At 45.8% G+C, this 13,926-nt stretch overlaps 2 long non-coding RNA genes across 2 annotated transcripts; one reads left to right on the top strand and one right to left on the bottom strand.

Annotated features, from left to right (window-relative positions):
• Nucleotides 1-6,238: 6,238 nt before the first annotated feature.
• LOC116082451 lies at nt 6,239-10,883 on the bottom strand. The gene is made up of 2 exons (XR_004115314.1): nt 10,666-10,883; nt 6,239-6,546 (listed from the first exon to the last, which is right to left on the bottom strand). It is a non-coding gene; the product is annotated as an uncharacterized LOC116082451 (long non-coding RNA).
• LOC116082452 lies at nt 10,260-13,672 on the top strand. Its single transcript, XR_004115315.1, has 3 exons — nt 10,260-11,204; nt 11,724-11,810; nt 13,014-13,672. It is a non-coding gene; the product is annotated as an uncharacterized LOC116082452 (long non-coding RNA).
• Nucleotides 13,673-13,926: the final 254 nt, after the last annotated feature.

Genomic DNA, 13,926 nt, shown 5'->3' with positions numbered 1-13,926 from the left:
GGAGGGAAGGAAGGAGGGAAGGAGGGAGGAAGGAAGCTGTTAAACCTTTCCATAAAAAACCTAAAAACATCTAACCTCGGAATGGAGCCTCAGGTCTGAACACTGGATGGGGGCTTGCTCTATCTTCTGCTGTCGTATTTGGACTGCTCAGCACAGCAGCCTTTGATACAAAGTAATAATGGACAGAAGAGAGTCAGGGCCTCACCAGCTGGGAAAATACAAGAGAGCCCCTTCAGAGGAAACCAGGGCCTGTCTATTAGCAGGTCAGGAAACCTGCCCTGCTAGGATTTGTGTCCTTTCTGCCTCATCAAGACATCTGACACGGGTGACACCCTCGCTTTCACCCTGACAGGGGAAGAGGCCGATGATATGCCTCCTGCTTAGTGGTGTTTTGCAGATGAGCCTAAATACCACAATGATTATAATAAGTAATAAAAGGGAAGTCACCGTTACTTCTGTCTTGATACAAAAGGAGCAAATAAAACGTGGAAACTGGGACCATCAGCCAAGCACACAAACAAAATGAGTCCCACTGGACTTCCTCCATGAGCTCTGTTCCTGTGAGGGTGCAAAAGTCTCAGGTCCATGGGTGTGTTTGCGCATGTGTGCATGCTGTATCCACGCAAGCGTGCCTGTCTGCAAAGACATCTTGATGAGCAAACACTTTGACTTAAAATAGAAGTCAGCCGTCTGGGTAAACCAAGATGCTGTGAGATTACACATGTCTAAAGATGGTCTGGTAGCTTCCATATCTTCAGTAAGATTTTCCAGTGCTCTACAAAACAGATCATGGAATTTGTTGTAAAAACTAGGAAATGCTACAGACCCCGTGGAGAATCACAATATGAAAGCCAGCAAGAGAGATTGGAAAGTACTATTTACCTGACCCAGGAATGGGGGCGGTGTCTTTTCAGGACACTAGTGGGCACTGATTCATATGGTTCAAGGAATCAGGTCTCCTCATGGCCTTTCCTTAGCCCTTTCCAGCTCTCTGGGCCCAAGAGAGGCTAACCCCAGGTCACATGGGAGATTGGGACAGGGAAGGAAGGAGGAAAGGGGGTGGGTCAGTGCTTGTTGGTTGTGATTCTAAACACTTCAGCACTTCCTCCCCAGCTCGTCCTGGGCATGGCTGAGGTGATGAGAGGAGACAACTGGAAGCTTCCATTCTTTATTATACTCTCTTGTTCTCAAAAGAAAGAAGAAGGTGGGGGTGGAGGGCAAGAGGCAGTGGGAAGCAGGGCGTCCATCCAGGCACCATCTTTTTAAACATAGCAGTGTGTTCATCTTATAAGACTACTGTGACACTGTGCTGCCTCCCAGAGGAGCTCACTTTCTCTCACTTACTGCATCATGAAGAAAGGCTTGGGAGGAGGCTCAGTGGAGGAACACTTGCTTGCCTTATGCATGCGAACCCCAGTTCAGTATCCCCGATACTAGAAGGAAACTCTTCACATGCTAGGCACATGCTAAGAAAACAGATCACAAAGATATTTTTCGAGGCATTAAACAGACCTCCTTTTTGAAAAAGCACAGCTTCATCGAGGTCTAACTAATGTCTTTATTTCTATTCGTGGTAGGTGTGTGATACACGTACATGATTGTGCATGCGCATGTACCCACAAATGCAAGTGTGCTGACTGGAGCAGGCCGTCATGGGTCTTTTCTATTGTTCTTATCCTTATCGACTCCATACAGGATCTCTCACTAGATAGGAGGCTCTGGACTCAGCTAGGCTAGCTGGCCGAGCACTCTGGAGGTTCGGCTGTCTCTGGCCTCGGCCGAAGGCTAGGTTTAGAGCCCCAGGAAGCTACCACCAGCTAACTCTCCAAACGCTTAATGTATGGATGACTACAGACACGTGTGCTTCGTCAGTGATGACCTCACCAAATCCAAGGTAACAAACACCATCTCCAGGGCCTCAAAACTCCCTCTGCGAGTTTATTGTTTCATTGTGTTTATTTGCTTGCTGTTATTGTTGGGTTTGGGTTTTTTTTGTTTTTGTTTTTGCTTTTTTTTTTCTTTCTTCTTTGGTGGTAACAACTTTTTTAAAAAGATGTATTTATTTATTATGCATTCAGCATTCTGACTGCACGTATGACTGCACGCTAGAAGAGGGAACCAGATCTCATCATAGATGGTTGGGAGCCACCATGTGGTTGCTGGGAATTGAACTCAGGATCTCTGGAAGAGCAGTGAGTGCTCTTAACCTCTGAACCATCTCTCCAGCCAGGTAACTTCTAAGGTAAGATTTACCCTCTCATTTCTGTTTCTCTTGAAACGGGATCTCACTACATAGCTCAGGCTGACCCAGAAGGCCAAGTCTTCTTGCCCTGACCTCCCCAAGCCTTGGGATTCCAGTCATGTGTCAGTACATCTGCCTTCCTCTTAATTACCATACGATTAGCTATGTGTATGTTTTGTTGCAAAGGAAAACTCCAGGTGTTCCTCAGCTATACAACTGAAAGTCAGGCCAACTGGGAGGAACCCCTGTGTCGCACCCTCAGCCCCAGGCAACCATGCTCTTTTCTGCACTTCCATGAGTTTTTAAAAATACTTTGGACAAGGAGGCAGGATCTATCTGTCTGTGACTAATTCATCTCACTTAGCATCTTGACTTCCATATTCTTCTGTGTTGACAAAAACATCCAGGCTTCTGTCTTTGCAAGGATTAACTAGCTCCATGGTATGTGTGTTCTGTACTGCCATTACCTAGTCACTGCTCATGGGCTTTCACAACAACGCACTGGTCATGGGAGGACAAATATCTCTTCAAGAAAGTAGGTTTAAACCACATGGTGGTCCATGCCTTTAATCCCAAATTTGGAAGGCAGACACAGGTGGATCTCTGAGACTTAGATAAATTTGATCTACAGAATGAGTTTCAGGACAGTCAGGGCCACACAAACCCTGTCCCAAAATACAAAAACAAACAAACAAAACCCCAATTTATTTCATTTTATTCTCTCTATAAACACATACACATGCACACATGTATGTATGTATATATGTATGTATGTATGTATGTATGTATGTATAAACAGGACTGGGGTTGTTGGTTCATATGATGGCTCTGCAGTTTTGTTTTTTGTTTTATTTTAGTTTAGTTTTGTTTTACAGTCTCTATGCTGTTTTCTACAATGGCTACACCATTTTACATTCCCACTGACAAGTGTTCCTGAACATCTTCACCTACACTTGCTACAATTAGCATTTTCACAATGGCCACCTTAACATAGTACTAAACATCCTAACCAGTGCAGTTGCATAAGAAAAAGAAAACAAAGACATCCACACCGTAATGAAAGAAATAAAGCTCTGTGAATAGACAGTGTGGCCTAACATCTAGAAAATCCTAAAGACTCTATCAAAACATCACTACAACTAATAATAATAATAATAATAATAATAATAATAATAATAATAATACAAACAAATTCAGAAAAAATTTAGGATACACTGTCAACATACAACCATAAATGGCATCTTATACATCAGCAACAAACCATCCCAAAGGGAAATGAAGACAATCCAGCATATGGCAGCATCAAAAAGAGTACAAAACATAAGGTAATATTTTTCAAATTCTTATCTACAAACTCTATCTACAGACTCATTACAATCTCCATAAAAAAAAAAACTCACTGTTAACAGAAACAAAATAAATAATCCTGTATTTCACATGGGGCCCAAAGGAGTCAAGGAAATCTAGAGAAAGAATATCAAAGCAAGAAGCAATTATTCTTCCTGATTTCAAAATATATTAAGATCTACAGTAAACAAAACAAGCTTTGTTTGCCAGTATGGTGGCACCTGCCAATCATCCCAGAATTTAGAAACCTGAGGCAGGAGGATGAGTTGAAGGCCATCCTGGATTATATAGTGAAGCTCTCTTTCAAACCAGCACCAGCCAGTATGGGCCTGGAATAAACACATGTACAGAAACTGCTGGGATGGTAAGGCACTTGCCACCAAGCTTGCCAATCCAAGCTAGTTCCTGAACACACACGGTAAAGGAGAGAACTGCTTCCTGCAAGTTGCCCCGGATGCCCACATATGCACAAAAGCACACACATGCACATACTCTATAAATAAACAAACACATGCAAACTTAAAAAACCATGTTCAAGAAATAATGGAATGGGATAGTGATCCATGAAATGAACTCACAAAACTGTCAACTGGTCTCTCTGACGGGAAGCCAGGAACAGTCACTGGGACAAGAACGGTCTCTTGAACAACTGGTCTTACAAAAACTAGACAGTCAAGTAAAGAAGGGTGGAATTGAACCCCAACATTATGCCATTCCTCCAGAAAACAAATCAACAATGGATTAAGGGTCTAAGCTGTAAAATATAAAAACTCCTGAGAGAAATGGCAGGGAAGGAATGTGCCGACTTTTTGATGATTTGCAATGAGCAAAAGAGAAGCGGGACTATGGGAGGCCGAATGTTGCACATGGCAGAGAGAACAACCAGTGACATTGAGAAGATATTCGCAGCCTACCTAGACTATCAGGAATGACTATCCGAAGTGTACAGACATTCTTTCAACACAATGGCAACAAACATTGGGTAAACACCAAATAATCCTACTCAAAAGTGGACAAAGGACTTGGATAAAGGCCTCTCTGTGCAAGGCGAGTGGATGACATACATGCCGATGACAAGGTGGCATGTAAATAACACAATATGCAAAAAATGACAAGGTGTTCAATGCCACTAAACCCCTGAGGAAATGCCAACTAAACAGTTTTTCTAAAAAATAATCCTAATAACTCTATGTTTCTCAACCTTGTGGGTAAATACCACAGTTTGTAGCCTGGGGTTTCAATTTATCGGCTAACTGCTCTGTGACAGCTGGGAGGTCTCTCATGAACCAGTCTCCATTAGCATAAGTGCAATGCTCAGATCTGCCAGTAGAGGGCAGGAGAGGGATACTGTGCATTTTACTGTGTGGACTCCTTTGTACTCTGTTCCTGCCTGTATCTATGCATGGCTGAGGTGCAGAGAACACCTTGTGGCCCTCTGCCCTAGCACACAGGTAGGAGCTTCAGGGCCTTGGATCTCCCTAATGACTACTTTGCTGAAGGTCCCCCTACAAAGAAATGCTCCAAAATACAAAGTATGCTCCAAGCCTTAGGTCAGCAGCTATGCCTTGACCTCTGTGTATCCTGCTCAGCCCTGTACTGGAAGGTGTTGCTGCAGGCAAGGCCACCCTGCACAGTTTGTATTGCCCAGTACCCTATAATCTTGCTCTCCTGGTTGAGAGGTGACCCCTCAATATGATTTGGATATTGAATGCACTCCACAGGCTCATTGTTGAATGTTTGCTGTCCACCTCGGAGTGGTGAGGTCTAGTTAGAGCAAGTAAGTCCCCTGGGTCATGCTTGCAGTCATGATCCTGTTTGCATTTTCTCTGCTTCCTGGCCTCAATCGTGTGCTGTATCTTGCTTCACCAAAACCTCCCCACCATGGTAGACTGACACTTCTGCAACCATGAGCAAAATAAATCTTTCTCCCATTGTACTGTGTTTGCTGGTCTGCTACATGACGCTGATCCCCTTTAAACTTGCCCTGCATCCCCTCTCAGCTCAAGGGAGCCCACCAGTATCCCACACCTACAGCTACCTGCTCTTGCTGTTCAATAATTCTTTATACATATCTTCCCTGTGTTCAAGTCACTTGATGATCTCTACCTTCCAACTGAACCCACACAGACATTCCAGCAAGGACTGTGTATCAGGCATTGTTCTCAAAGTGAATTTGGTGTTGGACATAAAAAAAAAAAAAAAACCTAGAATAAAGTGTGTACTTATTCAAATGGCTGTTAGATACTGGGCAGCTCTAACAAGGGGCTGTGTCACTGAGGATCCTTGCCAACAGCTATGGGAACTAACTCAGGCATCGTGCAGTCCTGTGGCAGGTACCTCTGTAGTCCCGGCTTGGCAGGCTGGATTGAGAGAGGGCAGGTGAGCCCTCAAGGTGACAGTAGACCAGAACTCCCAGTGCATGTCAGATCAGCACTGTGCATGTCTTCTGACGCCTCACCAGGGCAAGGCGGAAATGTCACTGTTTCCCCTAAGCATGGGGGCTGAGACTTCTCATCATAGGAGATGGCTGAAACCTCACATTGTAACAAAGAGAGAAGCACATAGATTCAGAAGGAAAGAGGAAGGTCCCAGAACTCAGAGAACTCAGAATCGACAGCCGACAAAGTTCAGATATTGAAACTGAAGGGCTCTGTGTGACGTGTTTGTTGTTTTTATTGAGAGAAAGGGGCCCTTCAAAAACAATGGAAAGAGACACACAGACAGTCAGCCTATGTCTGTGAAGGGCAAACATCCCTTGTCCTGTTATCAAGGGATAGTTACATTAGTCAACTCTTTTCAATATAGATTGTAAAACGAGTAACCCAACAGGAAGCTCTCAGGCTTCTGGGTGATTCTGTGTCTTAGCTTCCTAAGTCAGGAACAATGTAGTCACACCGGACCTGGAGACTCCATCTTCCGGGGCCTCCTGCCAGAGGCATCTTGTTTAGAGCATGAGCCTGGAGAAAGAAACAGACACTGGCAATTACCCAGGAGAATGAATGGTGGAGGGCCAGAGAGCAAAGGACACAGCCTCCCTGATTCATCATCTGACGTCTCAGACACCGGCAGGTTCCACTGCGCGGAAGTTAGAGACCTCTAATGGTCTCTGTTCACAGACATAACAGAAGGTCTTGTTCCCTAACCAGCACAGAACAGGGTGGGAGTGAGACTCTGAGGCTGGAAATCCAACAAAAAAGTACAGTCTGGGTCTGCCCCTATCCAACAAAAAAGTACAGTCTGGGTCTGCCCCTTCTGACAAGAACCAGGGCCTGTTTCCTGCCTTTCCCCTCATCTCTGGAATTGCTTTGCAGATCTTGCTTCATGTTCACATGGGCTGTGTTTTTGTGTGTGTGTGTGTGTGTGTGTGTGTGTGCGTGTGTGCATGCGTGCGTGCGTGTGTGCGTATGTGTGTGTATATCTCCAATTTCCTCTTTTTAAAAGCACATCAGTCAGATGACAACCTCCCTCCACTATTAACAGCTTCATTTTAACTTGCTACATCTGGAAAGAACCTCTCTCCAAGCACTCATGTGCCAAGGTACTGTGTTTCCCACACCAGCATAAGGGTTTGGGGTAACCCAAGCAAGCCATTACATAGGGAAGTAACAGTGGCCTGTCATCACTGAGAGTTATGCTGAATGGGTGCTATGGGGCACATACAGTGCTTCCCCTTTCAATCCTAGTGTTGTGTTGGGAGACAGGCCTTTTAGGTAGCTGCAGTAAACAAGGCCATGTGGGAAGGCCCTTGATCAAATAGTCTGGTAGCCTTGCAAGAAGAGAAAGATCCCCAAAACTGAATAAGCCAGTCTCTCAATCTTAGATTTCCAGCCTCCTATAACTATGAGAAATAAGTCCTCGATGCTCAAGGCCCTCAGACCGAGCACTTGGCTACAGCAGCCGGAACAGACTAAGACAGAAGTAAAGAGTATTCCCAGGAAAGGAGGCTGCTGGCTTAGCCCCTGCTGGGATGTGAAGGAAGGAGACTTGGCAATTTATTCACAGGGCACAGATTGAGGAAGCGTCAGAGCAGGGACTCAGGAGAGGACAGAGAAAAGTGCCCTGGGGAGGCCCATTTTGCACACTGGAAAAGAGATCCCAGGGGAGCCTGGAGAAGTGTTGGCACCTTCTCCCAGCTCTGCGTGGATTTGTAATTGGCTGCCAGAATGTCCCTGCTGCCTGTGATGGGTCAAGCCAGTGTGCCTTCCCAGCAGCAGCAGAATTGCACACCCTGGCCTGGTGCAAAATGCTACAGAACGGTCACACCTCCCTCTCCCTATGGGCGTGGGGATGGGGATGGTGGGGGGCCGGAAGCAGGCTGGAGTCTGCTTCCCAGAGTTGGGGGTCATGCATTCTGTTAAGCAAGGATGCCCAACAAGTACTTCCATATGTATTTGTTTTTAAATTAAATGTGTTTACGACTGTGCCAGTGACAGAGCACACTCAGTAACGCACATGCCCAATGGTAATGTTTGGTGTAGGAGATAGAAATAAACGTGGGCCAAGGTCAAATACAGGCTTCCCATTCCAGGGAGCTATCCTGCTCTTCCAGAGGCACATGCTCTCTACTTTGGAGATTTCTAATTTCCAAAGACATACTGATCCTACAACAAACTCGGAGTTAATTAAGCTGCTTAGCATGCTCATGGGTGTCCTTGTGCTTCGCAAAAAGCCACCTTTTCACCTTCTTTTTAAGGGACTGGGTTGGAGCAAACCTGGGGAATTAGAGAGGTGGTGAGAGAGGTCCCTAAATGTTGGCCTTTAGAAGCCTCTCTTGACAGAGAACAGAGTTGTTTTAATATTTGCTCCCATGGGGTTTGTGAAGATTGAGCCAAAGGAGATAGCTTCAAAGAGTAATTAGCACAAAATGGAAGCCAGATAAATGATGGGCAGTCTGTTGTTATAGCTACTGAAGATCTGGACTAGTGGGACTCTTGTTTCGAATGGCCAGCCTAAAGAAAGGATAGCATCCCAGTGAATGCCCTTATGCCATCTGGGCTGGGCTGCAGGATTCTGAGATACAGAAAATGCCTCATTTCTGGACAGTAAAGAGTACAGGGAATTACATCCCAGGCTAGAGGCACAGACGGTGAACTGTACCTCACTGCGTCTTCCCTTCCTCTTTTAACCAATGGAACCCTTTCCTAAGGACAGCTGGGTACAAGATCTGCAGATCAGAAAGTATGCTCCCCAGAACCCACTGCAGTTGGGTGTGACTGGCTAGATTCTGGCCCACAACTGGTGAAAATGGTTTGTGTAAGTTACAGATCATTTCAAGAAGAAACTTCTTGCGTTACTTTTTCTGTCTCCATGTAGACTGGAAATTAGCTATGATGGAATGACTCTAACTCAATCCTGCTGGCAAAGAAGGCCTTCATGGCTAGGAGGCAGTGTGGGCATGGACCTCGGGTCCCCAATGACCCTGTAGGGACAAAACAACTTAGTATCTAAAACTCCCTTGCCTATCCTACTGAGTGCCTTCCCTGTCACTGAGAATCAGACAAGAGAGAAAGAAGTGAACCAGTTTGCCTCTGGGGTAGAGGATTCCAGACCAAGAGGAGCCTTATGCTGGCTGGCTGGACAAGATCGCACAGGATGTGGATAGAACCACGAATCAGGAGCCAGCTGTGGGGAGGGGTTGGTGGGTCATATATGTGATCGCGGGGACCAACTGGACCAGAGACTGCATCATCACATAAGATCTGTTTCTCTTTTAAATAAGTTTCCTTCTCAACTACCTTTTATCTGGGCTCATCGTAGGCTCCCTGGCTATGCACACCCTGCCCGACCAGCACTGGTCTGAGGGCCATCAGCAGAGGGGACGCTGTAGTTACCCAAATGTGCTCTGTTCGTTTTCAATGGGCATTGCTTGCCCTGCCTGCCCGCCCGCCGGTCCCTCCCTCCCTCCCTTCCTCCCTTCCTTCCTTCCTTCCTTCCTTTCTTCCTTCCTTCCTTCCTTCCTTCCTGTGGACGGCAACGTGAAAGATCGACTCACCCTAAAGGTCAGCAGAGCGACAGATACTGTGCTCCTGTCCACGTGCAGATTGTTACTAAGTGTTGAAGGCATTCTAATGAGGCGCACTTGAGCCTGTATGCGAATCCTGCCACTAGGGGCCGCATGGCAGAAGCAATTTGCCAGAAGCAAGTGCTGAAACTATTTCTCATCTATCTCTGTCCCTATCTCTGTAAAACCTGGCTGAGCCCTTGACTCAGCTGTTCTCTACTTTCAGATGATAGCAGTGGCGGCTGTCCTCACAGGTGTTTGTGAGCCTCAGGTAAAAGCGAGGCTTGCTGTAAAATTCAGAGGCCGCTTAGAGGTGTGGTGGTATCTATGGTTGTAATCCCTGCACTCAAGAGACTGAGGCTCCAGGGTACTGAATTTGAGACTAGCCTGTCTCCAGGAAAAGAGAGGAGGTGGAGCAAACTCTACAGTTGCTATGACAGCAAATGAGCTTAGCAATCACTGGGCAGAGTTCTGAGAATTCTTTGCCCTTGAGTGGCATGCTCCAAATTTTGAGCCAATGAGAATACAACAACAACTCAAAACGAGACAATAAGGAAAATCTCCTCGGGCAATGTGAACCAGCCGGCTTGTCTCCTGGGAGCTATCAGTCAGTCCCCTGTTGGGGGGAAAATCCTGCTGCGCATGCGCTGGGTAGGCCGTTGAGGATGGTTAAGTGCCCTTCCTCTGTTGAGCTCCAAACACCATAGACCAGACAACTGCTGAGCGTGTGAGTAAAGGTGTGCGGAAGCTATTGCTACTCAGGAAGCCACGGGGTCACCTGGAGGTGGCACTAGGCAGAGAGACACATGAGAGTCACTGTTGCGGCCTTGGGTTCAGCCTCGGTCGCATGCTGCTGGGTCCCAGGAAGGCTCTGGATCCCCAGTGAGCCTTCATTTCCTCCACTGTGAAATAAGGCGCCTTGCACCCGAGGAGTGGTACACACGGACATCACACTCACAGGACACTGCCTACACAATTCAACGCAGGCTCCTACTGCTTAAGGGTTGGCTTAGGCCAGTCTGGGGAAGAAACGGCTTAAAGGGATCCAGTCTTGGGGGAGCCCTACACTTCTTACCTTCAGAATTCAAGTAGGCTTGCTTTGGAGGGTCATAGAGAAAAATCTCCACCAGGAGGGAATGAACTCCTCTGAAGTGCTGTGAAACTTCACAACGAGGTCTGATCACAGGGGAGCCTGGGAGTCAGGGCTCACCTCCAAGATCTTCAGATCCTCTCTGGCCGGCGCAGGGACTGCCCAGCCCAACCACCCGCGCCTGCGCATACCACCATGTGAGAAGCCCTCCTGAGGTCTGCAGCATCCTCCAGCCCTGCAAAGAGCCCCTACCCCCAGTATCACGTGACCAGAGTATTGCTCAGCCGGAGCTCGGCATTTTACCCAGAACATTAATTGTCTGATGGTCAAGAAAACAATAGAAGCCAATTCTAATACATCTACAAGGAAAATGAGAAAACACACACACACACTGCATGCACTCGAGTACTTAAAAAAAAAAAAAGAACTTGGGTATTACATGAATGGTGAATTTATCAGACCTGAAATGTGAAAGTAACTCTCATTATGATGTGAAGAGTTCTAAGGGATGAAGTGGACTGTGGGTAAGCACCAAAGGGTCACTGGGGTGTCGGGGGAGGGGCACGTGAGTGTATTCGTATTTGTGTGTGTGTGTGGGGGGGGGGTCTAAGCACCAAAGAGTCATGTGAGTGCATGTGGGGAGGGGTTCTAAGAGAACCATGTGGAAATGACACTGTGAAACTATTCTTCAAAACTGAGGAGAAGTACTTCATCAGATAAACAAAGGTGGAGTGGAATTTGTTGACAGGCCCTTGCAAGAAACTCCAAAAGAAGCAGCTGCCTGGAGAAAAGAAAACTTCTATATGGCAGAAAGTGAGATCTCCATGGAGGGAGGAAGAATGCAGGAGAAAGAGTGAATGAGGATAATAACTTCATATTTTTTATTAACTGATCTAATATTAAAAGTTTTAACTTGTTCAAAATAAGAATAGTTATGTAAAGTGTGCATGCACACACATACTTGATATCTAAGGGGAATACCATCATGCCAGGAAAACACAGAAGATGAGAGAATTAATCTTGTTCTTGTGCTGTACTCACAGGAGCCAACAAGGTGGCAAAGTGTCATTTGAGAGTGTCTGTGGATCGATGGAAAGTCTGGGACAAGCACTTTAAAAAAGGAAAGACAGGTAAGAAGGAAAGATAGGCTAAAGGAGTAGAGAAAAATGGAATCAGAGAGGATGCTCAGTCAGGGCTGGGCACAGGGTAGAGCTCTTGGTGTGCATAAGACCCTGGTTCCATCGCTGGCAGGAAGGGAAGATGAGGGGAGGGGAGGAGGAGGAAGAGAGGGGAAGGGGGGAAGAGGGCAGTTAAAATCATAAGAAACAGGCAAAGGTAAGGAAGAGTCGGATGCAAAGACCAAAGGGGACACACAGAAAACATCTAAACAAAGATTGTCGGAATGAATCAAAAAGGAAACCAGCTGTAAGTTATCTAAAAGATGCCCAGTTTAGATATAAAAATGCACATGTTAAAAAATAAATGGGTGGGATTTGTCATGCTGATACTAATTTTAAAAAGCTAGAATAGCTTTCAGATAGATCTGACCTTAGAGAAAGGAAGGGAAGTGTCATGAATGAGGAGAGCTATTCTACAGTTCCAGAGGGGTCACTTCTCTCAGAGGATATAACAGCATTAGCACCCAGAGCCACGATGGATCTGAGAAAGTGTCCAGGGAAGATACACAAGTCCTCCACCATTGTCGAAGACTGCCACACCCCTCTCAAGAAGTTGACTCACTGTGACTGGAGAGATGGCTCAGTGGTTATGAGCACTGACTGCTCTTCCAGAGGACCCTGGTTGAATTCCCAGCACCCACATGGCAGCTCACCACTGTCTTTAACTCCAAGATCTGACACCCTCACCCAGACATACATGCAGGCAACACACCAATGCACATATAATAAAAAAATAAAAATAAATTTAAAACACTCAGCAACAACAACAACAAATCACTTTTAAAAAAGAAATGGACTCAGAGGTGAATCATAAAACCAGTAAGGATGGAGCTGAACTACAGGACACAGGTTTTGTTTTGTTTTGTTTTTATTTTTGTTTTTTGGTTTTTTTTAAATTGCAAAAATGTAGCTGAGACAACTACACCACTGTAAACTGGACATGAGTGACATCTGTACTATGTCATCCAACAGCAGCAGGACTCAGTTTCTTCTCACATTGACATGGAGCATCCTCCAATACAGATCATATTCTAGGTCATACAACAACATGCCTATACATAAGTAAATTTAAAAGAATACTAATCAGATGTAATCTTAATTTTTTCAAAGCCTACTTTTAATGATGGTTCTTAAACGCTTTAACCTCCCTTCTAGCCCACCACCCATCAGGGGTAGAAGAAAAGAAAGGATACAGGGGAAGTGGACCCATTTAGAAATGGCTCTTTGGAGTAACTCCCATCTGTGTTGTCAGGAAACCAGCAGTTCAGTTTGAAGATCAGCAGCAACTGGATCCCCTCGAAAGCATTTTATGGATATACCAGCAGACCGGTAGTGTTGGGATAGCAGCAGTGGTGGCACAGCCTAGCAGGAACAGCCAGGCCTCAGCCCAATCTGCGCAAGTCAGCAGGAGGGATTCACTATTCCATACAACTTTTGGTGTTGGGCCAGGGCCAACAGGAACACCAGAAAATTTCAGCTGTGCCTCCCTCAGTGAAGAGATCAGTGAAGATGAGATACCAACAAGCGTTGCACAGCTAGTTCTACCAGCAAATCCAGCCAAGCCTCTGTCACTGTCCACTGAGTCCTTTTTATACTCTCTCCAAATATTGCAGATCCTCCACGGTTCTTGTCTCAGCCTTAGCATGCGTGTCTGTCTCAGCTGACATCATTCTGCCAATCAGCCAGAGCCCAGAGAAGCGGCAAGAAGTGCAGCACCCCATCCGAACTTTTTTGGTGTGTTTCTCTCTATAGAGTCCCAACAAATGCAGCTCAACTAAGCAGTGTAAGGCGGACCAATACATGCATGCCTGTAGTGAAGAATCCTTCATCACGTGTCCTTTCACGTGCTTGCTTTAGCTGAACATCCTTTCACCTGTGTCTACTTGAATGAAATGTTCCTTCACGAGTCTGTCTTAGTCTTTCATCTGTGTCCACTGAAGCAAAATGTTCCTTCACATGTCTGCTTTAGCAAAACACCATCTGACAACGATTGACTTTCCAAAGAACCCTTACATGAATGTAACACACACACATACACACACACACACACACACACACACACATACAC

Source organism: Mastomys coucha, unplaced genomic scaffold, assembly GCF_008632895.1.
Source record: "Mastomys coucha isolate ucsf_1 unplaced genomic scaffold, UCSF_Mcou_1 pScaffold7, whole genome shotgun sequence".
Lineage (NCBI taxonomy): Eukaryota > Metazoa > Chordata > Mammalia > Rodentia > Muridae > Mastomys > Mastomys coucha.
This window is presented reverse-complemented; position numbering and strand designations above follow the sequence as displayed.